This window comes from Melopsittacus undulatus, chromosome 5 (assembly GCF_012275295.1).
Source record: "Melopsittacus undulatus isolate bMelUnd1 chromosome 5, bMelUnd1.mat.Z, whole genome shotgun sequence".
NCBI classification, from domain to species: domain Eukaryota; kingdom Metazoa; phylum Chordata; class Aves; order Psittaciformes; family Psittaculidae; genus Melopsittacus; species Melopsittacus undulatus.
In genome coordinates, this window is record NC_047531.1 from 32,390,496 (window position 1) to 32,407,784 (window position 17,289).

The 17,289-nt window shown below is 36.0% G+C and overlaps 1 protein-coding gene across 2 annotated transcripts in view; it reads right to left on the reverse strand.

The window, feature by feature from the left end:
• The window catches only part of CACNA2D1 (calcium voltage-gated channel auxiliary subunit alpha2delta 1), a 398,283-nt gene that overhangs the window by 144,039 nt on the left and 236,955 nt on the right, over positions 1-17,289 (reverse strand). The gene's annotated exons all lie outside the window — the stretch shown is intronic.

Here is a 17,289-nt window from a genome sequence, read left to right on the forward strand (position 1 = left end):
GTTTAAAACAATGTCACTTTTTAAGTCTAGCAAGGTGCATAGGACAAGGGGAGTGCTGGTCATAAACATATCAGGGAAAGAGAATTTGCCCATTGTGTGGAACCAGTTATCCTGGATTTTCTTGCCTTTGAAATATTTGTAGTCAAAAATAAATGTAATTCATTCAACCGTATGTTAATTATAATTTAACTAGACTATTTATTAAGGCTTTTCTGCAACAGATGCTATCAAACTGTGCAGTTTACCAGCTGTGTTGACACTACAGTTTCAACAGTCCAATATGTGAACCCTTCCTTCTCTTCAAAGCCACTGGCAGAAAGCATTTTTCAACATGAAAGCCAATAAACCCCTGTGGGTTAGAAAAAAAAACAACCCTAATATGTACTTCTAAAATTATTATTGCATAGTGATCACACAGTCTATGACCCAAAGGAATTATTGACACTTGAAATTACATCTCATTCTTGACAAAAAGTTGCACAAATACATGAAGGTGTAGCATGCATATTGTTTGCAATAAGAAAATATATAATGATATTTTAAAGCCTGAAAAGGAAAAAGAATTTCCACATACATCACAACAGTAGCAGGCATTCATAAAATCAGAAATGCAAGTGGTGGGGAGGACAGGCATGGCCTGACCTCATGAGCTGAGATGCAGCATCAGGCTGCTGTGACTGACTATCTCATGCTGCACAGGATCAGTTCAGCAATCTAGCCTAATGAACTGGAAACTCAGGAATCTAACAGCAAAACTTGAACAAAGCAGATGCACTGAAGAAGTAGGTAATAACCCGAAGTATCCCAAAACATATTCCAGTTTAGGAAGTTTAGGGTAATAAACTTCAGAAGATGTAAAAATAATGCTACTACTACTATATCAACCCAAACTAAGGTTTTTAGGGTTGAAAAAGGGGACCTGCTGGGTTTTTTTTTCTGTCATTAATAAACCCTCAGATTCTAAGATGGCATTTTGATTTTTATTTTTTTAAAATATTTTAAATTTGGTTTTTGAAAGGCTTTGTTGAGGCAACATATAATGCTTTAATAATAATATGTCACAGGTTTTTTAGGGTTCTTTCCAACTGTGGCTCAGGGCTTTTTTCCCTTATATTGATTGTATAATGGTTTGGATTTTGTTTGTTGTTGTTGGGCTTTTGGCATAATCACACTAAGCATCATTTCCAGAGGCCTGAAAATGAAGTCATTGAGACCAATCATCCTCTCAATGACATCTGCATTTGCATTCAATCTCTGGCAGTGGAACCATGATACAAACTGTTTTGATCAAAATTAAGCTTTTTTTTAATCTGCCGAAATAGCATAATTGAAAACCAACCTCTTCCTTCCTTTTGAGAAACTAAACATCCCTATTCCTGAAGAGCACTCCATATAAATTGGCTCTTTCAAAAGCATGATACTAACGACCAGTAACCAGTAATAGACAGAAATGGAATTAATATGCACCATGTAATCATCAGGGAGGAAACAGTCTATGACACTGGAAAAATGAATTTTCTCTCAAATACATAAAAACAGACATTTTTAAATGTAGTGTTCCCACATATCTCCAAACTACCAGAAATATCATTTGTGGGATTTAGGGAATGAAACACCAGCATAAACCTGAATCTTTTCTTCATGATGTATACTGCTTAATTGATGTACAACAGAGTATTACTGCAGTAGGGTAAGATACATGTAAGGTGATGGTCTTAAATCACTGCTGCATGATGGCAGATTTAAAGCTGCCCTGGATCAGGATGCAGCTTTTTCGAAAATATGAATATTGCTGGAGGGAACTTCTAAGTCTGTGCTGCCTTAGAAAGATTGTTCAAGTTTTGCTTCAATATTTAATGAGTTTTCTATGGTATTTCAAAAGAATGACTAGAAAGAGACCATTATAGAAGTACTCTCTCTTTTATGGATGACATGAAAGGGATATAGATAGCTAAATTAACGGTTAATCAGGGCTTCTGAGAGAATTTAACTAATGCATTTATCATTAACTTTACAAATATGGTCTTGCAAACTGAGGAAGGTTTTTAACTTTTCTCTTTTAAAATAGGGTTTTAGTCTATTTTTTTCATTAATCAAAGCAAAATATTCATAATACTTGTCAAGATCCCTTACACTGTGAAAAGGGAAGCTGGTATTTGATCCCTTTTTTTTCTGTGAGGAATCTTCCTCTTTTTGTCTATTTTCATATAGTTTAAATATCTTCTGGCAGCTAAATGAAAAACAAATAATTTGCATCTTTCTAGACGTAATCTAGGGCTGCATTTGGAGGTACTCAAAAGTGACAGAATAAAAGTAGTGAATGCAGGAATGAATCCTCTTATCTCTTAATGGATTTTATAAATTAGCCAAACCCTCGTTGCATCTCTTCCCCTGTCTTTCTTGGTAAGTTCCATGAGATACCAACATCTCAGAGATCAAAAGATCTTTTGTCAGGCCAGGTCTCAAAAAGAAAATAACAAAAACAAGCAACACACTAGGAGAGAAATCCTTCAGAACCTGCCAAGTGATGAAAACAGACAGACTGCTGATACTTCAAATCCCATTACTAATTTAAAAAACAGAGACAAATCCATACTCTTGAATTGCATTTGAAGAATGCTTCCTGATGCATGGATGAGCGACTGGGAGATTGAATGTGTGCTTTTGATTTTGAAGGATGCAATTTCCACTTGATTTTGTGGGTGCACAAAGTTTCAGATAGCAAGAGACATGATTTCCCCTCTTTAAAAAGATAAAAGGCATGTTTTGATTTAAAGTAAAAAAACAAATAAAAACTGAGATAAATTAAAAAAGTGTTGTATTTGTCTTATTCATTTAAATGTTATACAATCACATAAAAAATTAACATATAGAAATGCATACAACTGTATTGTCTATAAACCTGAATAAATCTACATAAACTAGCTCTTTCAAAGAGGGCCAACAAGTTTGTCTGGTGTACTATATTGAATTTAAATTATCTGATTATCATTAATTTATGTATTTCCACAGAAGTTCATGGTGTTTTAGCAAAATGCATTATGAAAATGTATTCAAGAAACAGTATCAGGGAAAATTCTAATACTGAAATGCTCCTAAGCTGACCACACATGAAACAAAATCCCAGAGTCCAGCATAGAAGGTAAAGTTTTTGTTTACAGAACACACTCTCTATAGAATATATACAGATGTATGTTTAGGAAAGAGCCAGATCTTTCATTAGTAAATTTCTCATAAAACTTTTTGCACCATGGAAAGGCTCTTTACTATTGTTATAAGGAGCAAACATTTAGCCTTTCAGAGCTCTCTTAAGTTAGCCTAAAGGGATCTACATGTACTTTGAGTAGGTAAAACAGGGAATCTCAAGTTTTCAAAGACTAGATAAACTAAAGAGTTAATGAAAATGTTATCTTCTGCATCAAGAAACTACACTAGTTTTGGAATAAAACAAAGAAAAAAAAAAACAACCAAAATCTCAGTTTATGCAAGAAGTGTGCTCTAAATTTGAGCTGAATCTGAGAAAGGTTGATTACCAGCACACAGAACTTAAGGTTTATACAATGCATGACACGCCACATTATCCATGATTCGTTCTCTCTCTGCTCTGTTATGATCACAATCTTGTTACCGTATCTTTTAGCCTATTTGCCTGATTGTGATGTTAAATTCCCATGATGGAAAGGGACCACTGTCTGAAGGCTGTTTAAGCCCAACCATAAGTTGGTTGTGATAAAGCTGTGAGTAGCAAAAAAACTACTGCAAAACCAAGGTCTGTTCATAAAAGTGGATGTGCTTGTAAGGAAAGCTGTTTATAATTAATAATAGCCTAATCCCAGATGATTTGAGTACTCATCTCTGAGCAAGAAGACTGTGAAAGACATTTTAGTGATTATACCACAGAATTTGATAGCTGTCAAAGGAGATGAATCAGCTGAGAATCAAAATGGATCAACTCATTCCCAGGCCACTCCAAATCTGCAGCTGAGGTGTGAGCCTGTAGCTGTTATTTGTGGGTTGCTCACAGCTGTGATTGCACATATATTCTATTATATTCACTATAGTTCACATACAATTCTTCCCTGTGAGTGTGCTGAGGCGCTGGCACAGGGTGCCCAGAGAATCTGTGGCTGACGCATCCCTGGCAGTGTTCAAGGCCAGGTTGGACACAGGGGCTTGGAGCAGCCTGCTCTTAGTGGAAGGAATCCCTTAAGGCCATCCAGTTCCAACCCTCTGTTGTCATAACTGTGTGTAATACCTGAGGATGTATATCGCAGTGACCAAACCTACAGTTTATCTTTCCAAAACTTATTTTTTTCCTGTTTTAAGATAAATAGTATCTTGTTTCAAAGCTTATGTCAAAATATTAAGCTGTTTAAGCTTACTAGCTATGAATCAGGTATTCAGAAAGTTAGACCAAAACCGTTATTTTTAAGAAGTCTGCAATCTAATGAATCAAATGTCATGATCTTAAAGTCTGAATGTGATTCTGAAAATGCTTTATCTTGCTGTACTTTATGACATTTTTTTATTAGATAATTTTTACAGACACTAAATGGATGTCACTTGGGAACAATCAGTCAGTAACTTTAAATGAAAGGACTGGAACAGGTTGCCCAGGGGGGTTGTGGAGTCTCCTACGTTGGAAATATTGAAGGCCCGCCTGGACAAGTTCCTGTGTGATGTACTCTACGTTACCCTGCTTTTGCAGGGAGGTTGGACTAGATGATCTTTCGAGGTCCCTTCCAACCCTTGGGATTCTGTGATTCTGTGATTCTGATGCTAAACAAAATGTACAAAGAATTTCTCAGAGATCACAGAAAGAAAAACTACATGAACTAAAACTTAGTTGCTAGATTATATGCAAACAATACGTATAATATTATATTATATTATATGCAAACAATAAATGCTATACTATTTTTCTTATATTCCTTAACTTTTCAGATCCACTTACTATATATTCATATATATATATGTACTGTGTATTTTACCACATTTCAATATGGTTGTTTCATACAATCCAAGACACTCCAGGAAGTTATCACTCTGAGAAAGACCTAAAAGCTTGATACTGCTCCCCCTCTTTCTCAGCTTCTATAGATCACTTGATAAGGAAATTACAGCAGAGAATAACTTAAAAAATATATTACAAAATGAACGTAAATAATTTCATCATATATAAATGAGCCAATTGAGCTTTGCTATAACATACGATAAAACTCTTGTTAAAGCATCTGTAGATGGGATGATGTGTACTGGAAAATTATAAGGAAAAAAATTCTGTTTTCTTAGCATTTCCAGAGTGTACATGCTCCCGGCATGACAAAGTAAAGATAAAGGAGAAAGAAAAAGGGAGGAAGCGGGACAGGAAACAAGCACACCCTTGAACAATAATAATGAGATTTTATATTTCCTGTAAGTATGGTCCATGTTCTGGATAACAAGCCTGTCAATGGAGCCAAAGAGCTTTTAGCTATGTGAAGCTGCTGGAGCATGCAACTCATTCTAAACACACTAGGCTGCTTCAAAGAGGGGGAAATGTTAACTTCTATATCAGCAATTTGCAGTAATAGAAAGCTGTTACGAAATCAATGTCTCATCTGGAAAATAAATGTTTCCATTTCACCCTGCACTTAGGCTAGAGGCAAGAGACTATTATCCTGTGACTTTCTATTAGATCAAGATGGTCTCAGACATCCATGTACAGCAGAAAGAACCTGAAAGACTAAACACTGTTTCCTAGGTTCAACATAAAGACAAAAATAAAATAAAATAATGCAAGGAGATTTTTTGCAGTTGATCAAGACTTGTACAACAGTCAGCTTTGCAACCTGTCAGCCTGGTAATCCATAGATAGATCAATAGCCAATTTGTCTGAGACAATCTGAACACCTTCTGTAACCAAATAACTACTGTACTACAAATATTTAACCTAAGAACAGATGCTACAGAATTAAGAGATAACTTTTTGATCTCATGGCAGGTTTTCACAAGGTAAGGGACAACCACTATTATCTGAAAGATAAACAAGAGATGGACAGTGACTCATGCACCTTGTTGAGGGCACACATGTAATTCAGATTCACATTTCTTCAGGACTATGAGGGAGAAACAACTCCAATAAACTCTGAAAAACTTTCCCATTTCTATGATCAACTGCTTATTTTTCCATTTTTTTTTCCCATTTTCAAACCAGTGGGTCTCTCTTCCCTCATAGCCAGCAGAACATGACTTTTCGATACCTGAAGAATTCTGTATGGATCTACATGGGCTTGCACTTTACTACCTATTCACTGTTGTAATACTTTTCAAGCAAATGCTTCTTTAATGTTTTAAAGAGATAACGATGATGTCCAGAATAAAGGGAAATCACATTCTGTGACCCACACAAATGCTTACAACATTTGCATTTTCTATATTCTTAAATCTTAGTGTTCTCATACAAGAAGTACCACTAATAACAACTGTTGCAGAATAATATGCTCAAAATTAATCTTAGCCCTCTTTTGACAGCAAAACATCAGTATTAATTGCAAATAGGTATTCTATATAGAATCAAACCTCTTTTATGAAAGCGTAGTCTGCGTAATTTAATCTTTCTACCAGACAGAAAAAGGTTAGACACCATCCAAAATCCTGTTACCCCCAAAGAACAGATTAACATGCACAGAATCATAAAATAGTTTACGTTGAAAAGGACATTAAGATCATCTAGTTCCAAACCCCCTGCCGTGGGCAGGGACACCTCACAATAAACCATGTATACCCAAGGCACTGTCCAACCTGGCCTGGAACACCACCAGGGACAGAGCACTCACAACTTCCTTGGGCAACACATTCCAGTGCCTCACTACCCTTACAGTAAACAACTTCCTCCTTATATCCAATCTAAACTTCCCCATTTAAATTTGAACCCATTAACCCTTGTCATGTCACTACAGTCCCTAATGAAGAGTCCCAGCATCCCTATAGGCCCCCTTCAGATACTGGAAGGCTGCTATGAGGTCTCCACACAGTCTTCTCTAGGCTCAACAGCCCCAAATTCCTCAGCCTGTCTTCATATGGGAGATGCTCCAGTTCCCTGATCATCCTCGTGGCCCTCCTCTGGACTTGTTCCAACAGTTCCATGTCCTTTTTATGTTGAGGACACCAGAACTGCACACAATACTCCAGGTGAGGTTTCACAAGGGCAGAGGGGCAGGATCACCTCCTTTGACCTGCTGGTCATGCTCCTTTTGATGCAGCCCAGGATACAGTTGGCTTTCTGGGCTGCGAGCGAACACTGAAGCTGGCTCATGTTCATTTTCACATCAACCAACTCTCCCAAGTCCTCCTCAGGGCTGCTCTGACTCTCTTCTCTGCCCAACATGTAGCTGTGCCTGGGATTGCTCCCACCCAGGTATAGGACCTTGCACTTGGCATGGTTAAATTTCATGAGGCTGGCATCAGCCCACCTCACAAGTGTGTCAAGGTCCCTCTGGATGGCATTTCTTCCCTCCAGCATATCAACAGAACCACACAGCTTGGTATCATTGGCAAACTTGCTGAGGGTGCACTCAGTCCCACTGTCCATGTCACTGACAAAGGTGTTAAACAAGACTGGTCCCAACACTGATCCCTGAGAGACACCACTCGTTACTGGTCTCCAGCTGGGCATTGAGCCATTGAATACAACTCTTTGCATGCGTCTATCAAGCCCGTTCTTTATCCATTGAAGCCAGTCGCAGTGTATGCAGTCCTCATTCTACTTATATCCTACATATAGGTTTATGCAATAATTACCATATAATAGAATTTAAGATCCTAAACATAATTATTTTTTAAATAATATTTTTCTTTTTCCCCCCTTATTGAAACTGGGCCCATAAGATGATTGAGCCCTGCAATCTGACTTACTCACATGCGGCAATCAGCACTAATGCTGAGGTATGTATGGGGAGTGTATTCACTCTTATCAGAGGGAAAATGCATTATGGTGGATGAAATGACAATTAACTAAAAATAGGCATTTTTATGTACAACTTTGTCAAGTAACTCATCTTCAATGTAAAAATTACAAGAACTTTTGGATGCTATTAGCTAAAGGAAAAAATATGACAGATCCCAGCAAAAAAAAAAAATAGCTCCAATTGGCAACATTATGAAAATAAAGTGATGCTTACCACTGTCCACTGGCAAGCACACTTGCTCAAGAGTATGGGCTAACAGTGTTTCTTCATCAAGCATTATAGCATTTCTTCTGTGTGAATAATAATATCATATCAGAAAAAAACCCCAAACAATACGATTAAAATCAAGTCAACAACCATCTATATTTGTTGACATAAAAATAAATGTTGCAAATCTCTAGCCTGGCTGTCAAAATACAGTTCTCACATTGCAATAAGATTTTTAAAACAGAAAGTTTTCCTGGTTAAAAAATGTAAATTTCTCATGCTGGTGAGAACTGCAGGAAATGAAATTTAAAGCTAATAAAGAAATAATCTGACAGTGACACTCTGTGTATCTCAGCTGATCTCTTCTAAATATAGAACAGGCATCTTTCAATGAAATCTCATTTATTCACTGTCCATGTTATTACATTCAAGCTGGGACTAATGAAATTTTCAGGACACAACTCTTTATCATGTATAAGCTGTCAACAGGAAATCATTTGATTTCCCTATTTTACTATCTAACAATTTAACTGCAATGTGCTATTTTATCCATTCTTTTAGGATTTTTAATTCTTTTTTTTTGTTTGTTTTAACTATAGATGTGACTACCTTAAATTTCTCAGTATAGCAAATATTCATAGGAAAAGCAGATAATATGTTAGTATGAAAATATTAGCACCTTTTCATCAGTTATTTAAATGCTTTAGGAGCATTCCTAGCCCAATTAAAATCAGTACTTCAACAAGATAGTTTGAGCTAATTAACAATCTCATTGTATCTACATCTTCAGGTTTCCTTACAAAATCAGGTTTAGTGTTATATCCCTGTTAAGAATATGCCAAGATAAACTATTGGCCTGACTTGCACTGCTACTGAGCAAAATACTGTCAAAATGCAAATTTAGTTCAAACCACTAATACTGCTCAGAAAAGTGAGAAAACATTTGATTAGGAAGGAAGGAAGCATATTAAGATATGCTAGAAGTCTTGAACAATATGAATGATCTGAGACATTTTCTGTGATATAGGGATAAAATAAGATTTGCAAGTGAGGAACTTGCAGGACTGCAGCTTTATGCTGCTTATCCTCTTTGCATCTGTGAATATAGTATTCTAAAAGGTATAGGTAATCTATACATCCAAGTTTTAATGAAGGTTATTGGTTAAATATTGAGATTAACTGTAATTATCAGATAATAAATTTTCAATAATTTGTACAGGAATTTCTATAAATATGGTAAATTATAACTACCGATGATAGATATATTATTTCACAATTCAGTCATTACACAATAATGTGAGAGTGTCACAGGCAGTACCACAGACAGTATTTCTCTTCATAATTATTAAATGTAAAAAAACTTAGCCACAAATAAACTCTTAAACATCATTAGCATCAAGTCTACTGATGCTAGAATATTACATTGTTACATCTGAAAGAGTGATTAGCTCTTTTTCTGAGAAATAATGATACAACAGAATCCACTTACAGGCTGTATTTCAGTTTTACAGTACTAGAAATATCACAGTCACTGGGACCACTGCACTGTATCTACTGGGTCTGATACATCGCTGAGTCATTCCTGCATTATATGTAGAAATGTCTCATTCAGACATAGCAATTTCAGAGCACCTTCGTTTAGAGAAGAAGAAGGTAAAGCCTAGGTCATCTGAACTGCAGAAAGTAAAACTCGGAGCCAAATGGCTCCGAGCGGGTATTCTCTTGAATTCACAACTAAACTGACAGCATTTGATAAGCAGTATGCTGTCCAACGAGCTGAGCACTCCTGTTTGGATTCAACAAAATGACACTGAAACAATATACAAAATATATATTTGATATGTCCAGGGTGACTGTGCATCAACTTTTATCAGATACATAGCAAAATGTTCATTCCTGAGATTTGTATTTCAATTAAAAGAAAGTAACAGCCAAAACAAACAAGCTTCATCACATCCCCGAAGGTTAATGACTAGGAAATAGTAAACCAACATCTTCTGGCACCCCCAGCTGAGTAGCACCGATGCTACTACCTTTTTCCATCTTTTACTCTTCTATTCCATTTTCTATTGTCCCAATAAAATATTTTAACAGTGAATTAAGCTGATATAATCCTATCTGGTAATTTCTAACACTGAGCATCAGTGTTGCTCTTCCAAAAAGAATCACAGGAATACAAATAGTTTGCAAACATCTGTCACTGGCATAGTATTGCTACAAAAATCTGTTTTAATCCTGCTGCCTATATGCAAAACAGAAGATATCAAATGACACCACAGTCTCTTTGGACCTTCACATAGCTAACCAGCACAGATCCAGGCATCTCTGGAAACAAGTTCACATGGTACAGTTTCAACATTCAAATTGCAAGGCTCTTAAGATGTACTCGCCTTTCTGTATTCCCAATCTTTATTTCTTCTTCCTCTTTGTCAAGCTCTATGTGACTTTTTCATATTTGTTTTGAGCTGTTCTGTCAGCCTATTTTTGAAGATTTTTTAATTTAAGATTTCATTATCTTTTTTCTTTCAGCTCCGAATGCTCTGCCACTTGCTATACCCATCACACTGAACTACCCAAGTGTGCTTTTGATTTTCAGCTGCCAGCTGAGAAGGACAAGGTCTAGATGTGTTTTCCCTCCATTTTCCCATTCTATTTCCTGTGGTCAGCAACTATTTATTCTTTTTTCACATCATAAAATAAAGTGCTGACCTGAATGGGCCTGAGTGCTTTCAAATGCTACTGGAAATAAATGGATACCAAGGACACACAGCCTTTCTCAGAAGCAGGCCAAAAGGTTAAAAAAATGTAACCAGCTTACAAGGAAATACTCCTAGAGAATGAACAGTTATACAGATAATTGTTGTAGAGAGTGGTGTGTTTAACTGTATAAACCAAAATCATTTAAATAAACAACTTGTACGCTGAAAGTTGGCTTGCAATTAGACGAGTGACCTTGTTTATTACAGGCAACTAACATTATAATGTTAATTAACAGAGAAGTCCTGGTCTCATTTTAAAACAAATGTTTAGGTTAATTGCTTTTGTACAGGTTAAAAAATTGTACATTTACTTGAAGAAGATCTGCCAGGCAGGGTCTGGCTACAATAGAAAGGTCAGATAATAGTCTCAATGAAATGTCCTGTCTAAGCTTAGAAATCCTGCTATAAAACAGATACTTCAAGCACAAATGCACTTCTTTAACACATACATAGCTTATTCAATTTCCTTCAAGTAACTCAGAATTCAGTGCAAATCTGTATAAACATATCTGTTGGGTAACGTTCAGAGTTTTATTCCAGTACATTTTTTCTCTGAAAATTATCCTAAGGAGACAAAACTGAAGACCATTTGTATAGAAGATTGACAATATTTATTTTCAGCGGTTTGTATCCTGTATAATAAATGATTATTAAAGAATTCCAGAAAAGAAGCCAAGAAGGCAGAGGGGACTCCAAGGGAAAAGGACACATTAAAGATGACAGGATGTCAAGGCTGCAACATGCCCATTATCTTAAACAGAAATATGACAAAAGCTGTTTATTTATGAAATATTACCCAAAGGGGATATGAAAAATGATTAGAGATGCACTTAGGACATTTTAAAGGCAATAAAGCAAAATAAAGAACAGACAACTGAAGACAGGCAGATGTTTGCTGAACCAGAGGATCAGAATGAGCTGTGAATAAGATGCCTAAAAGTTAAAACAACTTGACTGTGTGGAAGAAGCAGAGGTTCATATTGACTCCTGGAGGAGGATGAGAGTTGAGGAATCCAGAATCCTCACTATGGAATGAGATAAATACTAATAAACTACATGCAAGAAGGGAAAAAAAAATAGAGGAAATGCAGACTCAAGGAGGAAAGAGGAAAAGGCAGTGAAGAGACCAGGACCCATGAAAAATGAGAATAAGCAGATATAAAATGAAAAATAAAAAGATAAAATTGTCTTCAGAAAGAAAGGGACAAGACAGAAAGAATTTCAGATTTGTATGAAGAATTATGAGTGCAGGCTTCTTAGTCGAATGGAAGAAAAGAGTTAAACCAAAGAAGTGAAGATTGAATCATGTGCCAGTTAGAAAATATCCATGTCTAAGGCTTAAAAGAATCTTGAATGGAGTGTACTCACATGTCATTGTAAAACTACAGATCAGTTTCTCAGTGGTAACTGGCTGCCCACATGCACTTGCCCTGCAGTAAATAAGAATTAATTTTTATCTTCCCTATCAGCAAAAATAAAAGAAAAAAGGGTGTGAGAAAAACATGAAGATAAACTGTTATTTTAAGGTTAGGTTTCGTGAAGTACATTTCAGAATCTTCCATTTATGAAGGACACACACTAGAAATAAAGACTGAATTTTACTTAGTGGTGAATGCCATTTTCAAATCAATGTTTTTACATCTCTAAGAAAGATAAATAACTTCTAGATCCGAACTTCATACATAAGGAAAGGGAAAGCAGGCAAGTGCAGACTAAAGGATGGAGGAGCCTCAGGGAAGGCAAAATAGAAAACAAGTAAAACCAGTGTGTTATTTTTTATAGAAATAGTAACCTGAAAGGAACCAGTATCAGAGAAATAATGATATCTGATTTGGCACAAAATGTTTTCACACAGAGTAGCAACAAAGATACTGTATGCTATGCAAGACCATAATAATGTAGTAATCTAACTCAAATTTCAAATTAATTGATGTTAGACATCTAAATGATGCAGAGAAGATGCTGTAATTAATTCTCAAAGGGACATCTGAAAAAACTATAAATTGAAAGTAGTTCAGCAGTATTAAGTATCTTTATATACACATATATAAATACTAAAAATTCAAAATGCACTATCTAAACTTTACAAAATATGCGTCAATAATGGGAAAAAGTCTGCATTTTATATATCTATATATAGATATATAAGGTGTTTATACAGAAACACCTTATTAGTAAATTACATATCATTCCTTCCTAATAGTTATGACTAACTCATGTGGGAAAAAGAATGAAGTGGATCAACCAAATCGGTAAGTCAGGTAGTGAAATATAAATAAATAGTAGCCATGTCCTTAAGTTACATTCTGCATGTTATTACATTTAAAGACTAAATTTTGGATGTATGCACAAAAAAGCTGTTCTCTAAGGATACCCAAATCCACATATGGCTACATAAGCTTGTTACTAGTCTTCCTTTTCATTATCAATCTTCCTTGCTTCCTAACTGAAACCGAGCTTATAATTTGTGAAGGTGGTACTCCTTTAAAAATAATAACTCTGGTGCTGGATAATATGGTAATGCAGATGCTAGAATTATAGTAGAGAAGATACATTCTGATCCATTCACCCAATGCTGATTTTACAAGCAGATGCTTGGTAAACAACCCTGATAAATTTATCAATGCGTATATTTCAAGTACTTTCCATATTTATTACCTTTCCTTATAATGTATCATCTACCAGGCTTAGTCTTTTTCAGAATACTCTGAATCTCGATTTTTATCTCCTGCACAGTTATAATCTAACAACTTAATTTGATTTTGTTCTGAAAGAATCAAATTAATGAAATATTTTTAGAGTATAGGATTCATCATGGAGGTCTTGTAAAGTCTAATAACTCAGGGATATAATTTTTAACCAGTAGAGGTTAAATCATAACTTATAGCCAGACTGCTATAAACAGAGTGAAATTTGAAGCTATGCAATCACAGGTTAGAAATGCAAGACTGTCTAAATGCGAGAACAAATTATTTAATAATGGGTTTTACAAATTTTGAATTATTTTTAAAATGCAAATTTGAGAAACAGATTTCTTTATGTTTTTCAGAAATCTTTCAGCACTGTGTTGCTAGCAAGTATATTAAACCATTTAGATATTAAACCCAAGACAAAACACCAAAATATTGCTAAAAGTATTAATGAGAAAAGAGATGGTTCTACAGGAAATTTCACATTTCCAGAGTGAAAAAAAAAGACAGTCTGAATATACTATTTCTAATTCTTTTTTTTTTCCATCATTTGTGTGTGTCAAGAATAAACACAAACTTTTCCTATTATAATAAATTATTTTCGTGTGTATGTATGTAGGGAGGCACCTGTTCTTGGCAAGGCATGATGATTATTTCATGCACCTTACAATATTTTGTAATGTATTTAAACTCAGCTTATTGAGTTTAAAACAGCTGTCCTCATCTTTAAGGGTGTCGTGGTTTAAACCAAACTGCACACCTCGTGCACTCACTCCCCCCCTTCCTCCCCCAACTCCCGGAGTTAGGAAGGAGAATCCAAAGAATGTAGCTCCCACTGGTTGAGATAAGAACAGTTTAATAGCTAAGGTATAACACAAATCACTGCTGCTGCTACCAATAATAATAATAATAATGATAAAGGAAATAACAACTAAAGAGAATACAACATCACACCAGCCGCTGACCCATAACTCACCCCACCCTGCCCAACCGAGCACCGACCAATACCTCTTTCCACCCCCCAGTGCACTAGCCTTTCCAGGTAACTCTCAGTTACATCCTGGGCATGACGTGCTGTGGTATGGAATACCTCTTTGGCTAGCCTGGGTCAGGTGTCCTGTCTCTCCTTCCTCCCGGCCTCCCCTCCTCCCTGGCAGAGCATGAGCTCAGAAAAAGGCCTTGGACAAAACCAAACATTTAAGCAGTAACTCAAAACATGCTTGCTATCAGCAACCGTTCTCAGCCCGAAAGTCAAAACACAGCACTGCACCAGCTACCAAGAAGGAGAAAAATGACTGCTACTGCTCAAATCAGGACACTGAGATGTCATTCTAGTTGCACTTCCCACTTACAGAAAATTAAATGTAAGCACACAGCATTGGTGTTTACTAATTACAACACTCTGCAATAAGGATAACTACAATGACATCACCAGAAGTATGTATGTACCTCTTATAAAGGCAAGAAAGGTGTCCCTTTCCAAATGGATGCTGTTAAGAGGATTATATGGGAAAAGACAACAATAACTTATTTGAATTATAATATTAATGTGGGACTGCATGCACAATAGTACTCATTATAGCACACTAACAAATCTTAATGTTCATATATGTAATTTCTTACAGAACAACCAGCAATGTCAACATTAATATTTGTAAGTTGAGTCAGTTCCACAATGAACTTGAAATATAAGGAAATTCACATTTCAGCTAAACTTTCTGTGGCCAGTTACACAGAAACTTAGATTCACAAAGTTGTCCCCTACCTATGTTTTAATCAATCAAATATATTATGTAATCAATTGAAAAACAACAACCAGGTATGAAATAAGATGGGAAATTTGTTTGAGGAGAGGGGAAAAAGAGAACTGACAGACTTTCAAGGCAACAAAAGAGTATTTCCAAGCCTTTCACACTTCCATTTCAAGTAAGTTTTAAGGCCCTTTGCACAGAACATCTTTTATTGTTTTCCCATGAAGTGTTTCACACAAATAGGTATTTTCTTGTTAGATATTAATTACGTCAAAGTAATTCAGCACATTTTTCACAGTAGTCAGCTTAACTCATCGTATCCATTTGTGTTACATACTGAAACACATCTAAACACTTATATACACTCTGAGTTTGCAAATATAACAACTATTTCTTCCCACACTCCCTTTTAGTTGTCTAGAAACAGTTTTGAAGAAGGAATTACACATGAGTTCATCTGAATCCTGTAAGACTTGTATGTGCTGGGAATTTAGGCTTACAGAAAAGCCCAGGAACTTCCTGATACTCATCCTTTTCTGTAGAGCAGGTCTGATAACACAGCTGCAATCCCTCACAGTGACATAGGTTTTTAGCTGATGTAGCTGAACAAACGATTGAGGTGACATTTTCCCTTCCTTGAGGACCAACACAAAGCTTGGACAAAATGTACACCCCATATCAGCCTATTTTGCAAAGCTAAGCTGAATTAATAACATAAAGAATTTTTGCACCTGTTTCCACACAGGGAGAATTCCACATACCAGCATCACTCATTCTCCCAAGATCTCCATTAAAATTGACTCCTTTCTTAATATGTCAAATAACAAAGATCTACTTATATTCAGTGCTATGCTTGGCAGTCTGCATTGCAAAATGAAATGCCACTGTTGGCTGATTTTACTGGAAGAACATGGCCAATCTTACTGCAGAGCCAACTTTCCCCTGTTGGTACAAGAGGATTCAATGCTAATTGTTATTCCAAGCTGTGCATAAGAGAGACAATATTACAGGAGTGGAAAGGGATCTGAGGAGAACTAATCATCTGGCCTACAAAACAGATTCTGGCAGTATGCACAGCTTAAACATTTATTACTCAGTCAAGCAGCCTAACAGATGCTGGAGTCTCAGAACCTGCTGCAATGTCCAAGATAATTCTGGATACAAAACACATTTAATGGTCAAGAATTCTGCAGTGAAAGGCAACTACACTGAATGATAATGATGAACAGCATGCAATTTACTAGAAAATTATTTTTCACACATTTTATTGCAAACTATGAAAATTAATGTTACATGGTTAAAGAAACATAGGAACACAAGGTTGTTTTGGCACCTTCTGCCTAAAACCCCAAGTTTTCAAAATCAAAGAACATTGGAGAGAAAAGTCCTGAAAATCTCTTAATTGAATGCTTTTCTATTTTGTTGAAGCCAGAGACAAAATTCCCTGGTTTTGGCTGGGACAATTTTCTTCCTAGTAGCTGGTGCAGTACTGTGGTTCGGCTTCAGTCTGAGAACAACACTGATAACACACAGATGTTTTAGTTGTTGCTGAGCAGTGCTTACTCTGATCAAGGACTTTTCAGTCTCTCATGTTCTGATAATGATGAGAAGCACGAAAAGCCAGGAGGAAGCAGAGACAGGACATCTGACCCAAACTAGCCAAAGGGATATTCCATACCACAGCACATCATGCCCAGTATAAAAACTGAGGGAGTTAACCAGAATGGACTGATCACTGCCTGGGCTGAGCTGGGTATCTGTCAGCAGGTGATGAGCAACTGTATTATGCATAACTTGTGTTTATTCTTTGTTTTTTCTTCCTATTTCCCCTTTTAGTTTTATAACTCTCCCCTTGTTATTTCCATTGTTAGAATTATATTGTGCTTCATTTATTAAACTGCTCTTAGCCCACAGGTTTTACATTCTTTTACAT